Genomic DNA, 16532 nt, shown 5'->3' on the forward strand with positions numbered 1-16532 from the left:
CCGTCTGTGTCACCCTGATTGCAAGCAGTGCTTCCCAACTGGACATGAAGTCTCTACCTTTTGCACATGGGGCCCTCTTTCCCTTTGCTCTAACTTGCAGCTCAGCTGGGCTCCTCGGGTCACAGAATGACACAATGGGCCCATGAGGTGGCACCAGGGCTGTCAAGGCAGAGCTGACTTGAGGCCAACAGAAGTGTCCAGTGCCTCTTTCATGACCCCAAGTAGAAATCTGAGGTGTCTATTTGAAGCCACGCTGGTCGAAAGAGGACCTGGTAGTTCTAACAGAGTCTTAGGGTAGAATCTCGTTGGCTCAGTGGGATGGGGTCTCTGGCCTACCAGGAGTGGGGGCAGCCCACCAGGTCTCACGTCCTGAGGGATGAGTGCCCATGGCTCTTAGGGGACTTTGGCAGAGGGTGTTTTAATCGGCCCAAAGGCCTTCCGCTTCCCTGATAGAGGTCTCCTCGCCCTAGCAGTGGGGCAAGCACAGATCCCAGGGGAGAGGAGCCCCCTGCTATTCATGGAGGGAAAGAAACTTGAGTCCTAGTACCCAGCAGCTCATAGAAGCACCGATGATGGATTCAAGGATTCAGGGTCGGACCCGGAGGTCAGACCTAATAACAGACAGCCTTGACTAGACACCTGCCCTGTCCTTTACCACAGGGTTTCTCAACCTCGGCGCCATAGACATTTGGGACATACTTTGTCGGGGGCCTGCCCTGGGCATTGCAAGACGTTTAGCAGCACCGCTGGCCTCTACTCAGTGCTGCTGGTATCACCCCCTCATCTAGTCATGACAACTCCCACATTTTTCCAGATATCACCAAATGTCCCCTGAGGAGGCAGAATCCCTCCCCACCCCCCGCCGTTGAGAATCACAGCTGGACGTGTTTTTGTCCATTGAATCTCCCCAGCAACCCCTTCAGGTAGGCATGGCCTTTCTCATCTGACAGATGGGGAAACTGAGGCATGGAGGGGTTACATAGATTCCCAGGGTCCTGGACGAGTGAGTGGGAGCAGGGAGCAGACTGACTCTTGGCGGAGTCTGGGCTCGAAACCAATGGCCTGAGGCTGACCAGCCACACCCAGCTGTTTACAATAAAAAATTCCTAAAGCCAGATGTTCCCAGGGCAGAAAGGACTTCCTCCATAGTAAGTACAACATTATTGGAAGCTGGGTCCGCTCCCTCTGCCGGCAGAAAATTGCTCCGTAAATTACAGGTTTGAAGGCGGCCTCGTGAGCTCCTGACTTAAAACAGGGTAATAATTTAGGGACTAGAACAGTCTGGTTGAGTGAGTTCCCATAATAGCTAATCTCACACCACACCCCCATCATGCCCATTTTATTAAAACACAAGCAAACAAAAAAATAGGAAACAAGCATAGGTTTTGGACACTCGCCCAAGGCCTCGTAGAAAATTAGTGACGGAGCCTGACAGCAGCTGAGATGCCAGCCCGCCTTCCTCTGCCAACCCCGCTGGGAGTCGCAGACCTGGCCCGGGGCTGACCGTCCCCGCAGGCTCGGCCACAGACACAGGCTGTGCGGTCCGAAGCCCATTCCTGTCCCTGTCTGGGCCTCCCTATCTCTGCTGGGCTTGCTTTCCCCTCCTCTGCCAACCGTGGGGGATGGCTCCACCTTCACTTCTCGGGGGTGGGGCTGATCCGGGGGCTCCTCTCACCCTCCCTGCCTCCACCCCCTCCATCCCCACCCACACCCCCACTCCTGCCTTCAGGGAGGTCACAAGATCCTGGCTGGACCTACTCCAGCCCTGCGGCCCCAAGGCGGTGCAAATGGCCCCAGGAGTAGGTGCTGAGATCTGAGAGGGGAAACCAGAATGCTTTTATCCAGACGGTTCCAAGCAGGGACTGCAAGGTTCGCGCTCACTTTCCTTTTGGATCTTGAGCCGTAAGATGCGCCCCAAGGTTGCAGGCTGCGTGTCCCTCCCACAAAAGGATGCCCCAGAGGGCGGGACTCACCCAGGGCCAAGTACAAGATGGTTGAAGGCAGCAGGGGGGATCATATATTCTCTGGACCAACCTGTCGCTGCCAGACCCACCCCTGCCTCCCGAGTTTTGGGTGAGTGACAGCCTACACCTCCCCCACCCACCCCCTTTTCTTCCCTGTTTGAGTTTGCAGAACTGCCGTAACAAAGTGTCTTAAACATCGAAATTTTATGTCTCACTGTTCTAGAGGCTAGAAATCCAAGATCAAGGGTTGAGGTCCCTGTCTGCGGCGTGTAGACGGCTTTCTTCTCCCCAGGTCCTCACACGGTCTTCCCTCTCTGTGCCTATGTCCCCGGTCCCTCTTCTTATAAAGACACCAGTCATATTGGGTTAGGGCCCACCCTAATGGCTTCATTCTAACTCAATTACCTCTTTAAAGACCCTGTTCCAAGTATAGTCCATTCCAAGGGTGACACTTGCAACATGTACATTGTGGGGGGACACAATTCAGCCCCTAACAGTCTCCCCACTTCTCCCGCCGGCTTAAGTCGGCACGAATTGGGTTTCAGTCTCCTGACCCTTGAGCCTCCGTTAAGCTACATGCTGTCCACTGGACTTGACCCCAAAGTGCTCCTGTCCCGTCTCCTAATCCCTCCATAGGCCACCTACACACACACACACACGCACACGTGTGCGCACACACGGCCTCCCCCCCCCCACATTTCAAACACTATCTGCACTACACAGAACATGGAAGGATGAAATTATTTTAAATTCTTTTTTTTTTAACTGACCTAATCTTCCTAGCTAGAGGCGCCCTCCCTTGAGTCTGTGACATTGCATTTGTGGGGACAAGGCTGCCCTGTGTCTCCTCGCCACCACGCCATCATCTGGACACCCCACAGGATGTCACCTCTGTGACACATATGGTGCATCCAGGAGTTGGGATCATGGCCCCAGGGTCACCGGGTCCAGGATAGACGGGTCTTGAGCCACTACAGCTCCAGTCCCACCATTCACCACTAGATGGCAAGAATCTCCGTCCCTTGCCCGCCCAACTCAGCTCCACCCAGGAAGGAGCAAACCCAGACCCCCAGCCACCCCTACCCAACGGGTACAGCTTCCCGTGGGCAGGTGTCCCTGCCCCTCCCTGCAGCCAAAGAGGGTGGCTCTTGATGGGGAAATGTCTTTTGTTTTTGTTTCCCCCACATGAGGCAAAAACCCATCTTCAGTGGGACAGGCAACACTTGGAAGCTGGGCTCAGGACAAATTGGAACACCTGTTGACCCACCCAGATTCCCTCCCAGGCAGGACCCCAGATCCTGAGCGGGCACAGTGCTGGAGGTGAGCTGAGGACTGGGGCCGATGCGAACCCAGGCTCCAGCAGTGTCCCTCCCTCTGAGGGACCCCCGGTGGGTGGCCCCAGGAGCAGGACACTTGCTGGGAGGTGGCGGGGAGCAGCACGGTACTTTTCCCCAGCCCATGTCCTCAGGCAGAGAAGGCTATAAAACAGCCCCACGGGACCGTATCTGACTCTCCAAGAGAGTCAGTTGCACAGTTAGGGCACCGAAAGCGTGGCCACAAACTTCACCTTGTCCAGCCGCCTGCCTCGTCCTCACGTTCTTAGACAGTCAATGAGCCTTCCTCCTGGCCCCTGGGCATGCCGAAGAGGGCCTCTCACCTCCGGTGCTAGGTCACCACAGGGACGATCAGGCAGCCAGGTGTGGGGAGGGGGCGACCCTTGGTGCAAATGAGGACAAATGCATGGAAGGGCTCTGTGGTGGGCGGATCAGTGGGTCCCCGGAAACACCCACACCCCGTCCCCAGAACCTGTGACCCTGTTAGGCTACGCAGTCAAAGGGGGATTCAGATCGCTGATGGGATGAAGGCTGCTACTCAGGTGACTTTAAAATAGGGAGGTGATCCTCTTCTAGTATTGTCTGGATGGGCCCCGTGCAATCACAGGCTGTCTCAGAAGTGGGCGAGGGGGCAGAAGAGGAGAGCGCAGGGAGATGTAATCACGAAGAAGAAGCCGGGCTGGCTTTGCAGACTGGCCGCATGGGTCGGGATCCACAGAGCGTGGGAGCCTCTAGGAGCTGGAAAAGACAAGGAGACGGATTCGCCCCTGGAGCCTCGAGGAAGGAATGCAGCTCTGCCCACACCGGGACGTGTAGCCCAGGGAGGCGCGTGTGGGGCTTCTGGTCTGCAGGACTGAAAAATACTACATCGTGTTGTGCGAGGCCTCGCGTTTGTGGGCTTTGTTAAGCGGCCCTGGGAAATGACCGGCCAGGGCAGCGTAGGGGGCTCGCCACACTTAACCCTCTGCTCAGCCCCGGAGGAGCGGGCGAGGGAAGCAGCCTCCGTTTTGCAGAAGAGGCTCAGTGAGGCTGATGAATGTGTGGTTTCACGTTGTGGGGTAAGAGGAAGACCTGGGGTCAAACTCCGCTCTGTCAGACCCCAAAGCCGAGATCTTTGTGATGCCCTGACAGCAAAGCCGTGTGGCCCAGGTATGGGCAGGGTGTGGGGGGCTTCTGGAGTGGCTCCCATCAGCCCCACCTCCTGGTGGTCGCACTCTAGTGAAACCCCCTCCCCTTGAGTGTGACTTGCTTCTAAGAATAGAATCCAGCGGAAAGGATGGGATGTCACTCCTAACATCAGGTTACAATGAGATCCTCAATTCAGCCCTGATGGAGGTTCTTCTAGACACGGCACTCGCTCGTACCAGGCTTCCCCTCCTGCCCCCCCCCCCCAGCGTCTGCAGGAGCACAGCCTAAGGGGAACGGACTCAGGGCCCAGAGACCTGCCTTCAAGGTTGGTCCCACCACTGCCAACCTGCGTGGCCTTGCCTAGACAACACCCCAACCTCAGTCACCTCGTCTAGAAAAGGGGCATGAGATTAGGTGTACCTTTCTCTCCCTGGGTTGTTGGGGGGATTGGGTGAGACCGAGGCGAGGGAGTATCCCGAGGGGCAGAGTCCTTCCAATACCACTCTTGTCATGTAACTGTCACGGCTGAGCTCATCATGCCCCGTGCACCACACCTCGGAAGGGGAAGTGGTTCTGGCTGGGAGGGGGCAGGTGGAGGGGGAGAAATTGTACGGTAACAGAAGCAAATCATGCTGTGAATTTCAGGCAGTCACTCGTCACCCACTTATCGAGGGTCAGCAATAAGGAAACAAATGGTCCCTCCCCTCGAGGGCCTTACCTTCTACTGAAAGAAGCCATGTAAGCAAATGAATTCCTTGAGGAGTAACAGGAGCTCTCGTGGGGCACCCGAGGCACAGAAAAGGCCACAAAAGGGGTGCCCCGGCCTCCTAGGGCTCTCCGGTGGGCCTCATCTGTGTGGGGGGATGACAGCGCCCTCCTGAACCCGAGTTTGAGAAAACTGTAGGGAAAAGGAGAGGGAGTCAGAGCAGAGCAGAGAGAGCCCAGCGGCCAGAGAGGGCACGAGTTCGGGTCCACCTCGGCCTCTGATTTGCCGTGTGAACCCCGGGCATGGAAGCCACAGCCCTCACCGGTCTCAGCTTCTCATCCAGAAATGACAGCATCAGGGCAATGCAGCCCTTCCAGCCCTGACAGTGGGGATTCTAGAAAAGATGGTGATGATCCCACGAGAACACTCTGCCGGACTGACTCTGAACTTGGTGGTTCAGCCGGACGGCATTCCCCAGGAAGGGAGAGGGGGAGGGGTGTCTGCCCCAGCTCCCCCACCGCACCCCACCCGACTCCCCACCCCGCAGCTCTGTGCCTTTGCCCAGAGGGGTCTACTCTTCAGAGGCCACCCCAATGTCCTCGTGGCTCCTCGTAAGAAGTGGGCCCCGGTCATTTATGTTTGTACCACACAGGACATGGGGCTGCTGAGCTATTCAGCACAGCCCTGAGTGGGCGGCGATGACCCGTGCCGGATTGCCCCCTCAGGGCTCAGCTAAAGGGGTACAGGTGGGCCATGGGCTGCCGGCTCAGTTCTGTCAGCCATGGCGGATTGTCATTATTGGGATTATCGGGACTGCCCCCCCCCCGCCCCCTGACAAATGTGTGTATCACACACCACCCATTTGCTGTACTGATATGATTCTGATTCAGGAAATAATCTAGACCTGGAAGGCAGAAAATGAAAGAAGATAAACGTCCTATATGCCTCAAACATACAGATTAAGAGGGAGATGTAAATATTTTTCTAATACAAAGTCTATTAACTCTGGAGTCAGTTTTTAGTTTTTCCCATCCATTATCTTAGATAAGTAATGTATGTGAAAAGTTATTCATATAGGTTTACAATTATTCATAGGAGCTGAACAGATACTCGTGGAACAGCCTGGAAAACCACATAGGCTTTAACACCATTGTTGCTATAAGAAAACAGATTTGATTCCCAGTTCGCGCACCCATCAAGACACCTTTGGAATGTAATTGGCTGGTCAGGACGGACTGGCCAGCTCCTTCTCGACTACTTTAATCAGGAACATTCATGGTGCAATCGTCACTGCTCATGCCATTGGGTAAAAAAGACAGAACTTTTTCTCCCCTAGGCGCCATCCTGTTAAAGAAACTCCAGATCTGAGAAAGGGGGAGAAAAAACCCTTAAGTCAATGCAAGGGGCAGGACCTAAGTTAAAACCTTCCGGGGAAGAAAGATACCATGAATTTCACAGGAAAATGAGACGATCAAAAATTTAAACCGGACTCCTTCTAAAGGGGCTAGGGCAATTTTAATGATTCAAAGATTCATAAAAGAGACTTTGGATTAAGTCCCCGCTGCCAAGTGGTGAAAGGGTCCTGAGAGATTCATCCCCTCAGCCTTCAGGAGACCCGCAGACCCCCAGACCAGTCACCTCTCGCCAGAAGCAGCCTTATCTGTTGACCTCACGGTACCAAGCTGTGCTGGAAAGCAGGGCCCTAGTTCCGGGGTCCTCGAGAGTAGGAAACACCTGCATGGATGCTTAAAATACAGACGCTCCCTAGACACACTGAGCCAACTAAGGGGTTCTTAATCCTGGAGGCGAGCCATGGTAGAAACACCTGGGGGGTCCTTTCCACCCTGATGTTAGGGTCCCGCCCCCAGAGATTACTATTCAATTGGTCCGGGGTGGGGCTCAGTTCTTCTTTAAAAGGTGTTGCTGACATGCAGCCAAGATTGAACACCGCTGACTTTTTCATCCAACTTCCCACCGAATATAGGACTTTCCCAAGACAACGTGACAGGTGTATCTAGCTTAAATTCCCAGACATCCCCCGCCCCCCTCCCCCCCCCCCCGCCCCCCGCTTCTTGCTGCTGAGACCAGAGCAAGCACTATGTAAATTCTGGCTGCCATTTTACTATCATCATCTGTATGTGGTCATAGCGGCACGTTCAGCCCACCTGTCCCGGAATCCCAGGTGCCAGGACCCTCTGGTCTAGGTAGAGCATGGGAGCTAGGCTAAGCCCATCAGAGTCGTGCTTCATTCCCCTACCTGCCCCCACCCACCAGGTAACCTACTTCTCGGTTGGAAAAGTTAACGTATAAGAACTAACAAGGTCATGTGTAGAAAGACTTTAGCCCAGTACCTGGTAAGCTCTAGATAAAGATGGTAGCTGGCGCCCCTCCCCAAAACAACGGTTGTTTTCCCAATGGCTTTCTCATGCTAGGCCTTAGTGTAAGCGCTTTGGCGATACTAACCCATTTAATCTTTATAATAACCTCGGAAGATAGGTAACATTATCCCACTTTTCAGGAGAGAAACCCCTAAAACCTGCCATGTGAGACTGAATTATTAGCCATTATTCTGGAATCAGCCTCCCCTTCAGGCCTGTTGTCTATTCATTCAACAAACATTTAGTTGAGCGCCTGCTGGATGCCGGGCACTGTTTTAGGCACAGGGAATATTGCACTGAGACAGTCCTGGAGTTCCCATTTTAGTGGAAAGGACACCAATACAGAAGGGAATCCGTAGCAGAAACCAGCTCCTCCTGGCTTTTGTAAAAGGGGATTTCCTGGGAGTGGCCCTCAGGGCATTGCTAAACGCACCGCCTGCTCAAATTCAGATCCAAACGAGGAGCCTCTGGCTGGCGAGGCCTGGGTCACGTGCCCACCACCGTGGCTGCGGGAAGGGAGAGCTCCCAGTGTCCTCCCTCTCTACCAGACCTTGTCCAGAGGAGGTGAGTAATTCCCCCAAAAGGACATCAGGCGGGTGGGGAGAAAGGGGAGATGGCTGCCAGGCAGGCAGAAAACAAGCATCTGTGACCCCAGCCCTCAGATACTTAAAGACACAACCTTCCGCCTGGACCCGGTCTCTCCTCTGAGCTGAAACCCTGTTCCCCCCTTGGGACTTGGTTTCCATCCACCTAACCCTGGGCCTGTATGACTTTAGACCTGAAAGCTAAAGTAACCCAGCCATACCGGGGACAGGGTCCAACCAGAGAAACAGAACCAACGGGAGACATGTGTGGAAATGTATTGCAAGGAGTGGGGGGGGCTGGCGAGTGGAGCCTGAGCTCGGTAGGGCGGGCCAGCGGAAGGGCGGGCTAACGCTCTGGGGCAGGGGCGGGGCAGCCGTCCCTAATCCACAGGTGGGGTTTATCCTTCATCAGGGAAACCTCAGCTGGGCTCTTAGGGCCTTTCAACTGATTAGATTAGCCCTACCCAGATTATCTGGGATAACCTACTTTACTTAAAGTCAATCATCCCAGACTTTGATCACGTCTATACAATACTTTGGCAGCAACACCTAGATTAATATCTGAGGGTAACTGAGGGCCGAACCTGGCCGGGTTGACGCATCGAAGTGTCCCATCACACAGAGGCGACCTCCCTAAGCCTCTGAGAACATGCGGCACGTTTAGGGTCTCAAGAGAGACTAAAGGAAAATCGAATGCCGAGTTCAGTTCGAATTTCAGACACACAATGAATAATTGTTTAGTATACATATGAGAGACAGCACAAGGAAGGGAGGGAGGGAGGGAAGCAAAAAATATTCTTTAAAAGCCCTCCTACATATAAAAACTTGAACTCGGGAGCAACCCCGGGAAGAAATGGGGCGCAAGGACCCTTGGCCCCTCTCGTTCACTGACCAGCCATGCATTTGGAGAATATTTATTGAGCAGCTATTATGTGCGAAGTATAAAGTATAAAGCTAACATTCCCATAGTGAGTGTGTATTCCAGGTTCTAAATGCATTGTGTGCTTATTAATTCATTTCACATGCACAAATCAGTGGGGTAGGTATAATTCCTATTTTATAATGAGGCAACCAAGGCAAAAAGATTAAGAAATGGTCCACAGTCCCAGAGCAGGTAGACCTGGGATTTGAACCCAGGTAGTTTGACTTCAGAGCTCATAACCCTTGATTGCCTGTGTATTAGTCAGGGTTCAAAGCAGCAGAACCAGCAGGAGATTTTATATGCATCTAAAAGAAGGGAGGGAGAGGGGGAAGGAGGGAGAGAAGGAAGAAAGGGAGGGAAGGGAGGGAAGGAAAGAAGGAGGGAAGGAGGGAGGGAGGAATTACCCTTTAAAAGCCTTTATATACGATAAATACGTATATATGTATACGTGGCTTGGAAGGCACATTCTGTCACCTCCCCGTCACCTCACGCTCTGTCGGTCACACAAGGCCAGCCCTATTCGGTGTGGAAAGGGATGCGCAAGATGCGAACACCAGGAGGTGGGGGTCACCCAGGCCATCGCAGAGGCCCTGTCCCTCTAGGTACTGAGCTTTGTACTTGGGGAATTGACAGCCAACAAGACCAGCTCCTTCCCTGCCCTTCTAATGCCTCAGAGCACAAGCAACAAAACAATCAATAAGTAAACAAATAAATAAATCATTACAAACTGCAGTGTTATGTAGAAAGCAGAGGGCAGCTGGGGTGACTCATTTCCAGCAGGGAGGGCAGGGAAGGCCTCTCCAAGGAGGTGACATTTGAGCTATGACCTGAAAGATGAGAAAGAGGTGCCAGTCAGCGCGGGTCCGAACGGCAAATGCAAAGGCCCTGAGGTGGAAAAGGCTCGGGGCCCCAAAGAAAAGGTCAGTGGGGCTGGAGCATATTCGAGGAGTGTGGCCTTATGTGAGGTTTGATCGTGCAGGTGTTTGTAGGCCTGCTGAGTGGTTAGAGCTTTGTCAAAACGCCTCCCAGAAAAGAGAATGGGGGGAGCAGGCAAAGGACAGGCAAAGAAGCATCGAAGTGATCCCCCCTCCCCCAAACACACCCACGTACACACACATGTCCGCACGCACACATTTCCTTGGTTGCAGGGCTCAGTCCCATGTTGGGGGCAGACATGGTGAGACTTTCCCTGGCTGACTTTGGGGAAGGGAACCTAAAAGAGGGATCTAGAAGAGGACCTTGTACCTGGAACTCAATGGCCCACTTTGCAAAGCACACCTGCACTCAAGGTGGTCTTGTATCAGCACCAGCAGCGACCTGCCAGGGACACCTATTGGCGCTGCCTTCAAAATATTACTGGCACACGTCTCTCTCCACTGTCTCCGCCTGCCAGGCCAAGCCCATCATCTGTCCCTGGATTATCGTCACAGCCTCTTAGCTGGTGTCCCGGCTTCTGCCCTTACTGTCTAGTCTCCACATAGCAGCCAGCTCCCCTTAGGAACGTTAAGTCAGGTCTTGTCACTACTCCTGGGCAACTCTGAAGGCTCTCCATCTCACTGAGTAAAAGCCGAAGTCCTAGCCACCTATGTGGCCCCTCTGCCCCTCCCCTTTCCGACCTCATCTCCCACACCCCTCCCGCTTGCTCAACTCATTTCTGCCAAACAGTTCTCAATGTTCCCCGGATACCCCCAGGGTCCTATCCCAGGGCCCTTGCACCTGATGTTATCCCTGCCCAGAACACTGTCCCCATCCCACAGCCCCCGCCTCACCCCCCCCAGCATCCCTCACCTCCTTCAGAGCTTCTGAATGTCACCTTCTTGGACCACTTTGTTCAAAACGCCAACCCTCCCTGTCCCCCAAGCCTCTAGCAACTCCCATCATCCTCTCTTTGTTTTACTTATAGCACTGACCTTTGTCCAACTTACTTCACTTTATGTACTTACTTACGAGGTTTATTGTCTTGTCTGCTGTGAGCATGTCACGTTATATGAGGGCAGGCACGCTAGTCTGTGTCCTCCCCTGCTGTATGCCCAGAGACTAAACCAGTCCCGGCACACAGTAGGTGATCAATAGAGTAAGTCTAGAATCTGACACCCACTAATCATGGAAGGGTGACTACTAGGGGACTCCAAACTTTGGGAACAGCAGCTCCCGTTTAGCCGATAGCCCTGGGAAAGACCAGTGACTACGATCCCTTCCTCCCAACTTACAGAGATGGCCACTGGAGGCCAGGATTCTCTGGTCCGTGGTCCTGTCACTTACCAGCTGTGAGGCTTCAGGCAGGTGCCTTCTCTGGCTGTCAGTTTTCCTATCTGTAAATGGGGAAGATGTACTCGTGCATCTCTGAGTTCCTCCATGACATTCGAGACTTTAGCAGGCACCATAAGCAAGAGAAAGAGAACTTTCTTCCAAGTTTCAGAAAATCTCTACGTACATCACCAGCCTAAGGTCAGATGACATTTTTGAAAGGGGAAATGCTGTTGGCAAGTGGCCAGCGTATTTTTACATCTTCTTCTGAACGTGGCTGCTGTGGTGTGGTGCCCTCTGTCTCCTTTCTGCTTCTCAGACTCTCACGCCTCTAACCCGGAGGCGGCTGTGCAGGGGGAGGGGAGAGGAGGGGCGGGAAACACGCTAGTTCCCTATTCCCTGATCTTGGAGCATTTTCAAATAGAACGTCTAAAAGGCCTGAAAGCACTTCAGGGCGTATGCCTGACAGAAACAGGAACTTCCGTGCCCCAAAAGTCAGGTGCAAAAGTGTTCCTAGCTTCTTTATTCATAGTAGTCCCAACCTGGAAAGGAACTGAATAAAAACATATATTATGGGATATTCCCATGATGGAATATTATACAGCCGGGAAGGAAAAAATTAAGTGCAGATGTACGAAAACCCAGACCCAATGTTGAACGAAAGAAGTCAGACACAAAAGAATACATCCTGGACGATTCTGTTTATTTGAAGTTCAAAAACAGGCAACAGGGCAGCCCTAGTTGAAGGTGATAACGGTTAGAATTGAGGACTCTGGGGAGTCGTGAGCTGGGAAAGGGTATGAGGCAGCCTTCCTGGGTCCTGGGAACGCTCTAGATTTTGATCTGGGTGGTGACCACACGGGCACGTGCATAGGAAGAAACCCAGCGAGCCGTCCACTCAAGAGTTTTGCACTTCACTAAATGTAAATTATGACTCAATAAAAAGAAATAAATAAAAATCAGTAAAAGGCTGGAACCAGAGGAGAGTTCCAGCACAGGGAGACCCCACCACCACAGGGAGACCCCACCCCCACCACCACCCATCCACAGGGGATTTCCACGGGGTGGGGTGGCAGTTCCCATCTCCCCTGGCAGCCCACGAAGTCATTAACTCAGAACTCAGCGCGTCTGGCCACGACTTCCTCCTTCTGAGCAGCCTGGTCCCCAGAAGCCAAGAGGACACGGGACACAGGCTGCTTACCCTCCTCCACTGCCCTCCTACCTCCTTCCTGAGAGCCCTCTGAGTGGGCCCCACGTCTCCAGCCCTTGCCCTCCTCTTCCAACAGTGTTCCATAACGCAGGATGCACTGGAGAGGAAATCGCAGCCTGGCACCTTCCTCCTGGCCTCGACAGCTCGCTGGGTCAGTCCTGCAGCTGAGACACTGAGAGTCCAGGTGGACTAGCAGCGCTATGCCCTTGACACTCCAATCACAGGTCTGCTGAGTAACCCCCACCTCAAGGGCAGCGACCCTGTGACCCCACCCCTCCCTGACCTAGAACAGTTTCATTTGTGTTGGGCGTTTCTCTTCAATAATAAGGTCTTCCTTTTACAGAGCAATTTGAGCCAGGCATTGCTTGCTGCCCTTCAGACAGTGACTTGGTCAGGACTCTCACTAAACCCATTTTACAGATGAAGAAGCTAAGGCTCCACAAGGTTAAATGCCTCCCCCAAGGATCTGTAGTCAGTGACCGCGGAGCCAGGATTGGATCCCAGGCAGCCCAGCTGCAGGGCCAGGTGCCCCTAAGTACCGAGCGAGACTCCCTCCCATAGGAACAACTCAAAATCAAGCGCCAGCATTTCGAATGGTGCCCCGTGTTAGCTGAAGAGCAATCTAAGTGAAAGAAAGTGTTAAGTTTCTAGCAGGAATTTATCTCAATGTCACTTAATACCCATTTTTAAACGTTGAATTATATTGAACTAAAGACAAAACAAAACCTTCCCTGTTTCTGGCCAAACAGAGGACCAGGTAGCTCGATGGTGCTGTCCAAACCCGGTCCCGAGGCTGTGCAGGTGGATGCCGCCTCGGAGAAAACCCAAAGCCATGGGGTGGGTCTGTCTTCTCTAGGGGCTGCACTGACTCATTGTTCCCAGGCGGTTGGCTGCAGACAGCCTCAGAGCAGAGCCCGTGGCTGGGCAGCGGGCTGTCAGGACAGACGGCTTATCAGCTGCTCCTGCCCACCAGGGGTGAGGAAGGAATGCCTATCTGCCCAAGTGCTTCCAGAGAACAGCTCTTCAGAGGCCCCGTGACAAGCAAGCTCATGGATTGCTAACAAGGCCCTTGGACAGGGGACAGTGGGGCATGGGCCATGGTGGCCGGTGGGGAGCGGGGAGGGGGGCGGGTGGGAGTTCTGCAGGGAGCTGAGCAGAAAACCCAGGACGGCTCTCTAGGCTCTGTCTTATAATTAGATTTTGGAGAAAAAAGCTTTATCCAGCTTGCAAGGCGGGCTGCTGATCTACAAATTGATAGCAGCCAGCTTCTATCCTTTCCCGTAACTCGATTTGCCAACTTTCTGACTCAACCTCTTGTTTTGTCCTTCCATTTTTATCCCTGCTCTTCTCCAGGGAGTCGATCTGTCCTGGCCGTCTGGACTCTCATGCTGTGGGTAAAGCGGCGTGCGGTGGGGGTCAATGTATTTCCCTGGGCCAAGGATCAGCAACCTGTCAGTCACGGCCACCCTGCCAATCAGCTGGGGAATGGGCGGGGCTGGATAAAAAATTCGACCAATGGCCTTTCAGATTCACCCAGGTAAGAGTTCTGACTGGCCTCTGCCACGGTGGTCAGGTACCCGGAGCACAGGAAGCCGAAAGGGTGGAGGTGTAATAAACCCATACCTTTGGGGAACCCGGTGGCTAGGATGATCTACTCTGGGTTCAAGTCTCAGCTCTGCCCCTCGCTAGCTGTTGACTTTGGACAAACACTTCATCTCAGCCTCATTTCCAATTTGAGGTTGAAATGAGATAACGCACGTAACGAGCTTAGCACAGCACCTGGCGTGTAGAAAGATGATGAAGGGTGACATCTTAAATTAACTGATGCGTTTTTCATTCCCAGGTTTTGTTACTGTTTCAAGATCCTCTCCACCCCCAAAACTCAGGCAGCTGTTATCATATGCCTCCAGGAAGGAATGACACAGCGAAAAAAAGAGAACCAAATAGTCCTGGCTTTGGATTTTGAAAGCCTAGGAAATCAGGGGAAATAGAAAGGACTGGTGTGTTTAGACAATAGAAGAGGAGGGGGGCAGGGCGGGGAGAGAGACACAGATGCTGGACCAGCAAGGCTTCCTGCCTCTTAGGGCGGACAAAGGTTCCCAGATCAGGAAGATGAGGGAGTGCCTGAAAGGAAGGGAAACTGAGAATGAGGGCCCTGGGCTGTGTTCCATTGTGTTCTTTTTCCATGTGGAACCGGGGAGGGGAACAAGACCCCAGACTGAATGGCCATTTGATAGATGGAGGCAGACGCATCTGAGACAGCTCCACCGCGTTTTTCTGCACCCCAGCAAGGAGCAGGAGAAAAATGGGCCCTGGGAACCCAAAAGTGACACAGAAATAGGAAAGAGTGAGGTTGCCAACTCAAGCCACTACGTGGGCAGCACTTGGGCAGATTTTGCAAATGAGTGAACCAGACCCCGTGTAATAGGGAATGGTGGGGACTGCGGCGAGCCCACAGTGGCATGCCTGGGGTACTGGGGCAGTCACCACGCAGTAGGATCCAGCAGATTGCTGCCCCATTGAGATGTGTCCCCAGAGTGATCTGCTCCAGATTTCTAGATTTTTTTTTACAAGACATGAAAATCTTTATTATTTTTTACAAAACATGAAAATATTATTTTTAACAAGACATGAAAATCTTGTTTTTCTTTCAAATATCTAGACTCTTAGGTGGAAATTCCCATTTCAAATATTGGCAACTGAACTTTTAAAATACTATATGGGTCAAATGAAACATATATCTGTGGACTACATGTGAGTCAGAGGATACCAGGTAGTGACTTGTCCTGCTAGATTTCCCTCAGGCTCAGCATGGGTTTGCCACGACCAACAGCCCAGCAGCCAGTCTGGGAACAGGGATGGATGGCGTCTGCACCAGATGTGCCCCTAGGAGGCTTTGGCATGACACAAGCTTCAGAATTTAGATGCAACCCCAGCAGGGGTGGGGGGCGGGGGGGGAGGGAAGCATTTCTGCCACCTGGCAGAATAGGGGCTCCTAAGATAAATCAGGCTGAGTCATGGAAAAATAGTTCTATTTCCTGCCAGCTTGAGTTTGTGGTCTGAGTCTCTCACCTCCTCCAGTGATCTGGGGAATTTAACTATTTTTATGCTACACATGTTTTGGGGAATTCTTTCTTCCCTTTTGTCCCTGTGTATTTATTTTCTTCAGGTTCAGATCTTTATTTTGAAACAATAATAGATTCACAGGAAATTGCAAAAAAAAAAAAAAATAGCTGGGAGGTCTTGTGTGTCTTTCACCCAGTCTTTGCTACAATAGTGCAGCCAGGAAATTGGCATTGAAATTGACATTGGTAGAACCCACAGAGTTTGTTTGGATTTCATGGTCCACCTATATACAGGGGTGTGTGTGTCTACCGGTGTGTAGGGCTATACAGTTCTAACATGTGTATAGATGCCTGTAACCAGACCTTCCTCGTCAGTATCCAGAACTGTTCCGTTCCCACAAGCTCTGTCAACGCTGCTCCGTGGAAGCCACGCCATGCTGGCACAAACACACCCACTGGCAATGTTCTTCAGCTCCATAATTTGGTGGTTTCAGGAATATTCTATGAATGGACTCCTACAGTATGGGACCTTCTGAGATTGGCTTTTTTAAAACCCAGCATGATTCCCTTGAAAGCCATCCAGATTGCTGCATACCTCGAGGATCTGTTCCTTTTTACTGCTGTATAGTATTCCATGGTGTGGCTATACCGCAGTTAACCCCTCGGCTATTGAAGGACACATAGGTTGTTTCCAGTATTTGGCTATTATGAGTCTTTGCGTTTTCATAAAATTGGCTCAGAAAATGCCAGCCAGTGACATCTGTGTTCTGAATTTGGACAGAGTGCAGTATTTTCCAGGATCCCTCAGTCATGGAAGTTTGCACAGACTTTTCCATTTGGACCCTGCAGAAGCCCTTGGAGGGAGGCAGGGCAGAGATTCAGTCAGTCAGTCAACACATTTTTATTGAGCACTTACTATGTACTATGTACTATTCTAGATATTGGGGGTGCGGTAGTGAACAAAACAGACTCAGATCCCTTTCCTCGTTAATTA

Source organism: Ursus arctos, unplaced genomic scaffold (genome assembly GCF_023065955.2).
Source record: "Ursus arctos isolate Adak ecotype North America unplaced genomic scaffold, UrsArc2.0 scaffold_32, whole genome shotgun sequence".
Classification (NCBI taxonomy): Eukaryota; Metazoa; Chordata; class Mammalia; order Carnivora; family Ursidae; genus Ursus; species Ursus arctos.